General features: G+C 40.9%; 1 long non-coding RNA gene across 1 annotated transcript; it reads left to right on the top strand.

Annotated features, from left to right (window-relative positions):
* Nucleotides 1-1,336: 1,336 nt before the first annotated feature.
* On the top strand, nt 1,337-6,358 carry LOC104864754. Its single transcript, XR_780978.2, has 3 exons — nt 1,337-1,415; nt 1,631-1,817; nt 5,807-6,358. It is a non-coding gene; the product is annotated as an uncharacterized LOC104864754 (long non-coding RNA).
* Nucleotides 6,359-11,288: the final 4,930 nt, after the last annotated feature.

Consider the following 11,288-nt stretch of genomic DNA (forward strand, 5'->3'; position numbering starts at 1 on the left):
GATAGAAGTGTAGGCAGTTAAAAGTCATAGTTACTCCTGGCTTCGGAATCGTTACCTTACTCAGTGTCAGAACGCAGGCCATGATGGAAGTACATAAGAGAGCATGAAGTCTTTGTATGTGATTGTTTAAGGTATATGAGCCAACTTATTAAGCACCTTTAAATATAAAACACTTTTTAAAGAAATGTCTGTTCATATACTATGTGTATGGGTTCAGGAAGGGAATAACATTAAGGATTCCCTTTTCAAATATTTTTTGAGATCACTGGCTTCCGGTTTCAGGTGTGGCTCTTGCCTCAGTAGCCATGCAGAGCCCTCCCCTCTCTATGGGCATGAGAACCAAGGAGCCCCAGCAGCTGAGTGTTGGATAGCAGTTGTTTTTTTTCCAAGCTAAAACCTCAGTATTGCAGTGTTTGAACTCTGTGATGAATAAGTGGATTGGAGTCGCAGTTTGGATGCTTGATGTCTAAAAAGTTGCCATCAGTGCTGTGCTGGGTACCAAACTCATCATTTGATAAAATCTCCTCTCTGGTCGATGCAGATACATAATAATGGAGAGAAAGACAACAAGCACGACAAGCAAGTGAAATATGTTAGATGGGATTGAGTACTACCGAGAAAAATAGCGTCAGCAATAGACAGAGCCATACTGAGGTTTGAAATTTTGACTCACTTGGACAAGAAAGGCTTCTTCGAGAAAATGACATAGAACTAAAGCAGGGGAACCAAGAAATGAGAAGACCCTGATGCCATTCATGGTTCAGCTTGCTGGAAGGGCAAAGCAGCAGTACATCCTGGGCAGAGCTAGGGAGGAGGGGAGTCATAGGAATGATCTCAGAGAGCACAAGGGAGAATGCTCCGGTAGGTCTCATACAGCATTGTAAGGACCTGGACTTTCACTCTGCATACTCTGAAAAGTCACCAGAAGTTTCATGCAGAAAACTGACCAAATCTGGCTCATTTTTAATGAGAAAAATCTGATGGGAGTTTGTAGATGCTTTCTCTTGATGGAGCCATTAAAATTCTTAATGTAGAACAAGAAAAAAAGCACAGAAGCAGGAGGTGATTTTGCGGCTATTAATAATTTAGTCAGGAGTTGATCTTGAATTGGATGAAGAAGATGGAGGTGAGAAAAGATGTGGGTGTTTTTGTGATAGGTGGAGGTTGATCTTATGGGATTTGCTAATGGAGAGGAGGCTATGGGTCTGCAGTGGTGAAAGGGAAGGATGGGAGAGAGCAAGGGAGGGAAGAAGGAGAGGGTTTAGGCTTTTGTTTTTTGTTTTTTCTGGTACCAGGGCTCAAACTCAAGACCTTGCACTTACGAGGCAGATGCAGGCCCACTGAGCTACATCCCTGGACCTGAGTGTTGAGATTTTTACTGAGGAACCTAAGAGCAAAGCAAAGGGACCTCTGAGGTGGGTGATAGGATTGAATGAGGCTGCTGTTCTACATGATCGCCTCTCCTATTTCTTAACTCTGGGCAAATAGCAGCTTATGGTTCCCCACGTGTCTGCTCTGCCATGTAACCCCACCACCTGGGCCACAGAGCGACAGGAACAAAGGCGGATTCTTGAAACGGAGGCAACTACCTTTGAATGTGCCTCTTACAAGATGTCTGCTCAATTTACAGACGTGCTGTCTACTAGATGCTGCCAATGACCAATTAAACCCACCCTCAAAGAATTCAAGTAAGGATTTTCAATCAATACTCAGCATGGAGGGAAGAGGAGAAGAAAGGAGACAGAAGGAAATGCTGAGTAGAAGCCTTGGATGAAAATCAGCCAGGAGCAACCAGATTTCAGCAACCAAGAAGGAAGGTGAGGCAGGCACTGGAAGGGTGGAAAGAGCCATGGATGATTCAGAGTAGTTAGCACAGGAGACCGGAGAGCTGGCCCTGTAACACGGGTTTGTAGCTGAACAGATGCTTTAGTGCTGTGTATGGGGAGTTGAAGTTAGTCACCCAGCCAAGGCTGAGGGCTCGAGTCCCCGTTCTCCACCCTGGTTGGGTTCATCTGCTGTGCTGCCCGTCCCAGATTAAGGCTCCACCAGCCACAGTCCTCTAAATCTAAACTCATGGGCTGAGCCTCTGTTCCCCCTTCCCCCATTCATGGATCAAATTTGTCAATGCAAACTTTATTCAAAAAGGAACAAACACCCCTTTGTCCCTCTCTCCATGCCGCTCTGTTTTAAATCACAAAAATTTTTCATCCGTAGCTGGAGAATTGCACTGTTAGTCCATTTTTGGTAACGATGATGAAATACCTGAGTCACACTGCTTAGTGAAGGGAAGAGGTCCATGTTGGCGCTTAGTGCTGGAGCTGTGACCCTTCTCTGTGATACGTGAGGGCAGAATGTCCTGTGGCGGGAGGCAGGAAGTACACACGTACATGCTGTAACTGTCTGGCTCCGGTCCCTGTTACAAAGACGGTCACGAGGATCTAATCATAGTGCCTCACCCCAAAGCCCTTACCTAATCTTAATGCCTCCCCAAAGTCCCGCTTTAAACACCCCAGGTGGATGGTGCTTTTGCTCTCTTGCTTGCTCACAGTGGCAACTGAATTTCATTACATGCGGCTTTGAGGGCCCCGGGTGCTGCCACCTTGTAGCACTTGCCACTCTGTGAAGTCTCCACCTGTTGCTGTTCTTTTTGCCCTGCCAGGTAGAACAGAATGTAAGCTATTTTCTATGTTTGGTAAGGCTGTTTCATGGTACAGCCCATCTCTGGAAAACACACACACACACACACACACACACACACACACACACACACACACTGGACCTGTGATATTTTCCTTGTGGTTAGTCCACTAGTGATGACTCTTTTCTGAAGGCTTTAGAGCAATTCCCAGGCTTGTGAGAAAGCAAGTGGACTCCTGTGAAGAATGAAGATGGGTGTAAGTGGTTCACAATTGCACGCTCATTTTCTCGTGCATATTAGGAGCTGATTGAAGCTACCTGGAGAGTGAATAGAATTAAATCTCTCTGTTCTGGGAGAAGAACATCCAAAGTGTTACAGGAGCCAAAATGGGTGAGAAGTCTGTCAGAGAGCAGCGCTGCAGGGGAAGCTGTGGCCATGTAAGGTGACTGAGGGACCCGTGTGTCTGCTTCAAGTCTTTCACTCCACCCCATAACACAAAGAGTACAGCAGAATTTCAGAGAATGGCTCTTATCTAGTAGACAAGAGAGGGTTTGGGTCACTGTCAACAAGATGGATGGAGTTTTAATGATCTTTAAAACAATGAGCTAACTCAGGTGGTGGGTAAACACTTCTAATCTCAGCTCTGGAGGCTGATGTAGGAGGACAGCAAAACTGCCGTGCTCCGGGCTTGGGGGAAAGAAGACTGAAAATGATCGGTGCCTTGCTTGGTTGGCACCTGTTGTCTATACTGTTACTTTAAAGTTTGGCAAAACATTCAAATATATTTAAAATATCTAAAATGTTTAAATATTTAAAGCATTTACAATTTAAAAAAGATCGACATGTTTAAAACTAAAGAGAAGTATTTGTGAACTTAGTAGAAGCTTTATTACACAAGTTGCTTCAATGCAAATGCTTTATATCTTTCACAGAATACTATAAACTATCCTCACTGAATGTTTAGTTAGCCATTTTCATTAGTACCCAAATGTTATTCTTTCAACACAGTAGAAAATTTATTTTCAAAAACCTTCCCGGGACTAAGCGACTAAGGGTACAATTAGTCTAAAAACAGTCTGTCGCAATGACCAATTGACACTGGCTAGGATGGAAAACTTGTGAGGCAACTTCAGCAAATCTGTGTCTCTTTTGCTTAAGAAAGAGAATCCATCGTGACACAAATTCAACACTGGCACCCTCACTCTTCTTTCTGCTAATTGATTTATTGGATTTGTGAAGAGCTCTCTCTTTCACTATATCAATTTAATCTCAGTCATCTTTTTGCCTGTCATGTTTCACATGTGTCTATGTGAAGGTATCAGGCCTGGCCAGGTTTGGTTTGGGAAGAAGATAGTTCTGTTTTCCCCACCTAGACATGGCTGGAGGCTTACGAGGAGTTAACATACTGCTGGACCATCCTAAACGCATGTCCTGAGACCTTCACGGTTCAGTTGATAAATTGGTGTAAATAATTGTGCTGCAAAGTGGATTTGGATTATAAATTTGCAGCGTTTAGTTCTCTGGTTTGCATCATTTTTCTTTTCTAGTGAATCTGCTTATCCAGCGAAGGACCTTGCTCCAGCACACCTAACAGAAATTTGCAAGGCAAAGCACAAGACTTTGCTAATTGGTAATTTGCTTCTTCTCTGTGAGGTGAAAAAAAATGTGCTTTATTTTTTTGAAATGGGAGTGATGACCATGGATTTGGTGGGTGCAGCAGATGACCCTGAGCTGGCCCGTCCCTTGCTCCTGTGGCTTCAGTGGGCAGTGCCAGACTCTAGAAGTTTCCACGTGCCAGAGGGAGGGAGAGAAGCACTGAGTGAGTCGAGAAGAAGGCAGAGGTGGCAGGGTGGGAGGTGAGGGAGTGGGAGCCCCAGACGGGGAAGTGGGTGGCTGAAGCCGGGGCCGCTATGGGAGTCACCAGTGGGGGGACCTGGACGCCAGAGGCTGCACGCGTGTGAGCGACGCTGCCCCCGAGCCCGGGATGATCCTGGTGATCGTGTGGATTTCTGGTTTCCAGGGAAGAAGGCTTTCACAAATTGTTTCAAAAACGGTTTATGAACTTGTAGCCATCGCATTCATGGAGCCAGGCGGGGCCATCTCAACTGGTTTGAGTCTCTAAGAAGCAAGCATGTGAACATCACTTTGCGCTCTTAGTTATTCGGTGGCACTCAGTTTGCAGGGCCCGGGCCCGGGGTTCTGAATGAGAAATGGACCCTGCCTCAGTATAAATGACAAGTCAACTGAACCTGCAGACGTCAGGGGAGTCACAGAAACGTGAATGAGCGCATAAATTATAGCACAACTTGCCCTAGCCCGGTCTTCTGCTCTTATTTTTTCTAGCACAGCTCCTCCAAATAAGGATGAAATGCTTTGGTAAAGAACATTTAAATACAGAAAAAGAAAGTAAAACCATGGTTGATGAGAGTCTGTTAACCCACTTTTCTCTCTCAATATTTTGCTTCTTATTAATAATCACCAGGGCAGGTGTGTGGGGTGGTACTATGTCTGCTATTAGGGGATTTCAGCAGCAAGATTTGGTATTTGCTCACAAGGGGGAGAGTCTTCCCACATATAATACAATCAGTTCTCTTTGAGAACAAAAGGGGTAGCATTGCTGAAAATTATGTCACAGCCAACGTTAAAGTGGGCTTTACTCTTTGGTCTTCCGGTCTGGGAAAAAAAAAATCAGTATACCAATTTGAGTTTCTTATACAGAAATGATCTGGGCCTTTAAAATTTTGTCCAAGACATTGCACTGTCAGCCTCTGTCCAATCTGCTGTGTAGATTGATTAGGTCATTTGTGATTTGAGGGGGTGGTTTTGAAATGACGCTGCACAATGCCATTTGGAACTAGTTATGAATTTTAAATACCCACACTCCTTTTTTCAGGGAATTAAATTATACTGGCTGTTAAGGAAGGAAGGAAGAAACAAGGAATGAAGGGAGGGTAAGAGGTAAGAAGGAAGGGAGAACCAAGATGGAGCATAGTAAGAGAGCAAGCAGAAAAATCAGCATACTTGTACATGTTCAGGTGGAAAGCACAAAAACGTCTAGCTCAATTCAGAGACAGTTTTCTCAGGGAGAGATAAAAATTGCTATGGTAACCAGGCAGGAATATCCCTAGTATTCCAGTGAAGCCTAAAATGGTGTCTGTTGCTTTGCAGATGGTGGACGCCTCCGGATATTCCGTTCTGAAGCACTAGAGGGCAGTAAAGTACTGGGAAGCAAGTGAAGACTAACAAAGAACGTTCTCTCCCACCGCCACCTCCCCCCAGCCACATGCTGCTAAAAAAGAAAGATGGAATGCAGAGAGAAACATTGAAAAGAAGTGCGTACTGTATACCAGAGCGCAAGGACGCATTTTATTTCAGTACTAAAGTGAGGGGATAAAGGGTTGTTTCAATATACCCTGAAATAATTGCAACCGAAATTCTTGCACGTTATAGGATGAATTATAGGGGCTGAAAAATCTTGTTGAGCATTGTAAGTGTTCCCTCCCTCCTTCCCTACCCCCCCACCAGATGCCCAACTCCACCAAATGGAAATACAGCAGAATGAGTGGCAACTCCAGATTTGCGGTCCGTGGCTCCCACCTGAGTTAAGAAGAGTCTAGCTACGGGACTCAGACAATTGGAGCTTCACCCCCTCTTTTTACCTTTTCCCATGGCGACTAGTTTAAAAATATAATTATTTTCTTCTAGATTGAGCACATAGAGAGCAACTGATTTTCTGTGGTTTTACCTGATTTGATTTCTATTTACCACATGAAGAAGATGGAGTTGTGTATCATAATAAAAATGTTTTATTCCTTTTTTATTTTCGAGATAAGGCTCACTTTTTGTGATTTAAGGATGTGTTTCAAAATCTTTGTTTCTAAATGTAGTTTTATAATCCAGGCTTGCATTTTTGTTTAGTACAGCATATGTTTGAGAAAATTGTAAGGATGACATTTTGTTAGGATTCACAAAAACCGGATGATGAGACTTTTATTGTTAGGAATAAATGACAGCTTATATATTTAGTATTTAAACTGTTTATTTCTTGTGCCTTTTATTAAACCATTACTTAGAAATTAAGACACTGCTGGGAGCTATTGAAAAATAGGATAAGGGATTTTTTTTTGAGGTTTCAAATTTAAGAGAAAACAGGAAAGAACATTGACTGTGTATGTTTCTCGCTTTAAGCAATAGCTGTATTCTCCAAAAGAAGTCTGTCAATTGATTTTTTTTCTAAATGGAATCATAATTTTAATTAACTCCTACGAAAATTTCTAAGATGTTTTATCTTTATTATTTGTCAGTGATTTCTAGCATTTAGCTTTGAGGACTTTCTGCTCAGCAAGTAAACAATCTAAAAACATTCCTGTACGCCAAAGTTACTATTTAAAAAAAGAACTATGAAGCAAACTGCTTTCAGAAATGAGAATCATTTGATTAACAACATGGAAAAATTTATAACCCTGCCTCTTCTCTTTGTAAAATCCAGGCTTCCATTTTGAGTTTTGTGAAATGAGTTTTCTACTCCTTCCTCATGTATTTCGGTCAAGGATCCTCCTGAAGAAATCTTCGGCATTACTCTATATAAATGGGAGCTGTGGGTAGAATGGCTCATGCATCTCTGTCTTTCTCCTTGTAAGGAATATTTAAGAATACTTAAGAGCTTTCTTCTGGACCTTCTGTGGATCCCTTATAGTTCTTGAAAGCAACGTGTAGAGCAAATGACTTCCTCAGCCATCCATTCCATAAATCTTAGCTGGATTCTTGTTGGTCACTAGTTAATAGGAAATGCTGTAGAAATAATTTTTCAGGAAAGCAAAAGCTATTTTCACCTTACTGTGTCTTCTGGGACCAAGGCTTTTGGGGCTTGGAAGGATTACCTCCGCAGTTAGTGCATTTGTTTTAAATTCCTGAAATAGTGACATATTTTCTGAAAAAAATAGAGACAGAATTTCAAGGCTGCCGGAAAAATGGAATTATCTGAGGGCCAGCTATTCCATGTCTCCCCAAAGGACGTGGAACTTAGGAAGACTCGGTGTGTTCTAAGAATTGAAATATGCAAGTAAATTTAATGCTGTTCACGTTTCTACTTAAACTCCTCACACTTAATGCAGCTTGCACAATTTTCCAATATCAGCCTAATATTTTTTAAAAAACAAAATTATATCTTTATTAATTTAAGATTCTAGCATGTAGCTTATATGCATTAAACTTAGATTAAAAGACTCTAGTACTGGAAAATTTATTACACTACTAAAACTCAGTTACAATCTATAAGTTTCCTCTCTCCCTTTACACAGCTGGCCTCAAAGATGTTTTGTGTGTGTGTGTGTGTGTGTGTGTGTGTGTGTGTGTGTGTGTCTGTTTGGTTATTGGAGGCCAAGTTCTTTACAAAGCTAGATCAGACAGAGGTAATAAATAATGCCTTTACTTATCTACAGGGCATTGACCAAATGTCACTTTCACTGCTGTTTTTATTTCTATGAGAAAAAGACGGATGCATAACATTCAGGGTTGTATTTATATAATTCAAGAATTTTAATTATGCTTCTTCATACTCAGAGAATACAATCATTATAATGTGGTAGCATAATTTATTCTGTGTGTTTAATTTAGGTAGGGATGTGTGAAACATGCAAGAAAATTCAAAGCACTAGAAATTAGCATTACACCTGTTCACCAAGACTTTAAGTGCTTTATAAACGATGTTTTCTTATTTTTGATTAGCATGGATTCATTTCCTATGTCCACGGGGTTCGGTGTGATATTGTAACACACAGCACATCATGTACTAACCAAATCCATTCTTCTCCTGTCCTTCTTTCCCACCCTTCAATCACCACTCTAATCCCAGTTGACCCAGCTCAGCTCCCACGTATGCCAGGCAGTGCGTGTTCTGTGGCTTCTTTCACTCTAGCCCTCTGGATCCATCCTTCCTGCTGAGGATTACAACACTTCCCTTTTCTTCCTGGCTGAATAGCACTTCATTGCATATATGTGCTATGTTTTCTCTATCCATTCTTTGTATTGCACTCACCATATATGTACAGGTAAGTGTTGGTTTGCTGTTTTCATCTCCTTTGTGTATATACCTAGAAGTGGGATAGCTGGGTCTTATGATAGCTCTATTTGGTTTTTTGAGTAGCCTCTGTACTGTTCTTCAGTATTGTTACACTAATTTACTATGCATCTTGCAGTGGATTGATATTTAGAAAATATACTGATCTAAAAAAATAATAAAAAACCAAATAATCTCATTAAGATGAACAAATGACCTCAGTAGAAAATTTTCAAAAGAAGAAATATAAATGTGGACTTAAGAGCTCTATGATGTTACAATGTTACCCTCATTTTACAAATGAGGAAATGAAGGAACAGAAAAATTAGTTAAACCACCTTAGGTGTCACAGAAAATAAGGAGAGAAATCGTAGGTAGGCACTATGGCCCCAGAGTGTGAGTGCTCTGTCCAGGTGTCTCACAGGGTCCCACACCGGAAGGACAGGTAGGGCAGCTCACGAGCTAGCAGTAGAAGTGATGGTCTTCATTTCAGAGGTGCCTAATTCACTCAAGATTTTGTTGAATAATTCATATCGCCTTCCTTTCGTATCCACCAGCCCAGCCCTTACTTTAATTAGCATTTTAAACTTGCTCAGTGTTTATGTCTTTTTCATTAAGTCTAATTAAAAAAAATTCTGAGATTTCTCACATCTGTCCAATTTGAGACTATATTATCTTGCATTTTAACTGGGTAGATTACAAACAAAACTTTATGATAGTTTATAAAAGGGGGGAAAGCTTTTTAGCTTTTACTGACTAAAATATATTAAAGGAAAACATACTATTTCTATCTTCCCATTGGTCAAAAAGAAAGGAAGGCACAGCTAGATCCATTTTGATTATTTAACTTCCCAACTGTCTTATGATAAGATGGAAGCAGTCTTTTCATGGCTTAACCAAATTTTGTGGATCTCAGTGGTCCACATGAAGAAATCACTGATTCAAAAATTTTCATCCACAATATAAAGTAATATTTAGTACAGTTGTTTGGTATATTTATATCAAACAAACCCAGGATGTAGTTATTCATCATACAATGATTCTATAGAAGTCAAATTTATTCAGAAGTTGTGAATTTACTTTTGTTTTTTATTGACTAAGTGGATACAAATAGGATTTGTATAAGCATTAGAAGGCCAATAAAGGAAGCAGTGGGCAAAATTTCTTTAGTTTTTTTTTCTTCTTTTATGTCATGAATATTGTACATAGAGTTAAGTGTTTGGAAGATATTTGTATTTAAAAGTTATTTTTATTCCTTAAAGTCAGTGTCCTCTGCTATGAGGAAATTCAGAGACATCTGCATTGTGGCCACAGACACTTTCTAGGTTTTACAACAGTTACTGCCACTGCTTCCTGTCCTAGATGTTTATTTCTTTGTTAATAATGCTCTTTATTATTATTTTTGATTAACCTGTATTAATTGTATATATGAATTGGGTTCCATGTGATATTTCAGCCCATGCAGACAGCATGCAGTAATCTTTATCTCCCATTCCCCTCAGCCTCTGCAGCCTTTCCTTATCACTATTCCACATTCAGGTTGGTATTTTGTTTTCACAACTGAGAGAGAGCATGCAGTACTCACCTCTCTGTGTCTGGCTTATTTCACTTAACAGTGTTTCCTAACTCCATCCATTTTGCCATCAGTGATGGGACTTTGTCCTTTATGACTTCATAATATTGTACCATGTGGCATTTTCTTCATCCACATTGTTGATGGGCGCTTACCGAGATGAATCTGCATCCCCTTAGAACGTCGTGTGATTGAGTTACCTCTTCTGTGATGAGTCCATTTCCTGAATTTCATCTTACAGAGATACAGTCTGGTACAAATGATGAGTACAGTGTTGGAATTTTAAAAACTTGAGCTAGCATTCAAGCTTTCAGTGGTGCTCAGTAGTAGAAGACACAACCCTTGGGGTGATGCAAGACATAATTCATTTGCTTCTTTAGCTCTGAGAGATCTTTGATCTCGTAGGCATGAGGGAGTCATACTTAGGAAATCTGATGGCTTTCAAACTATTTCAGTCATCAGGGTTTAGAGCAGAAGGAGGTGGTGGAGGTGAACTGAAAGTCCCTGAGTCTTTGCATTGAGATCCATCGACTCTCAAGAATGTGTTGCGATCCTTGACTCTTTTTATGGGGAAAACAAAGTCTTCATTTCCATGTCATGACTCAGCTTCCAGGGCTCACCCTGGAGACTCTAGACATGACTGTGTGGAGGTTTCTATTGTCACGCAGCCACTCTGAGTGAATCCAGGTGGCAGGTGGCCCCTGGTGCTGACAGCTCCATGGTGGTGTGTGCTGTTTACAAGATCCGCAGTAACATCTCCTGTTCCGCTGATTTCTTTTCCTGTGCTGAAACTTAGTCCTAAATTCAGTGGGACCCATTCCAATGGGTCCATCATCATGGCACTGCTATTTGCCCAAAGCACAATTTTCTCAACTTTTATTTTCCCATAACTTTAATATTGAATAGGATATTTATTTGAGCTTCTATTATTACATGCCAGACACTGCCATATTTAATGACTTGTTTGAATTATTCTATGAGTGGTGTGCATGTGTACACACACACACACACACACACAC

This window comes from Fukomys damarensis, unplaced genomic scaffold (assembly GCF_012274545.1).
Source record: "Fukomys damarensis isolate Sample0158 unplaced genomic scaffold, DMR_v1.0_HiC HiC_scaffold_38, whole genome shotgun sequence".
Taxonomy (NCBI): domain Eukaryota; kingdom Metazoa; phylum Chordata; class Mammalia; order Rodentia; family Bathyergidae; genus Fukomys; species Fukomys damarensis.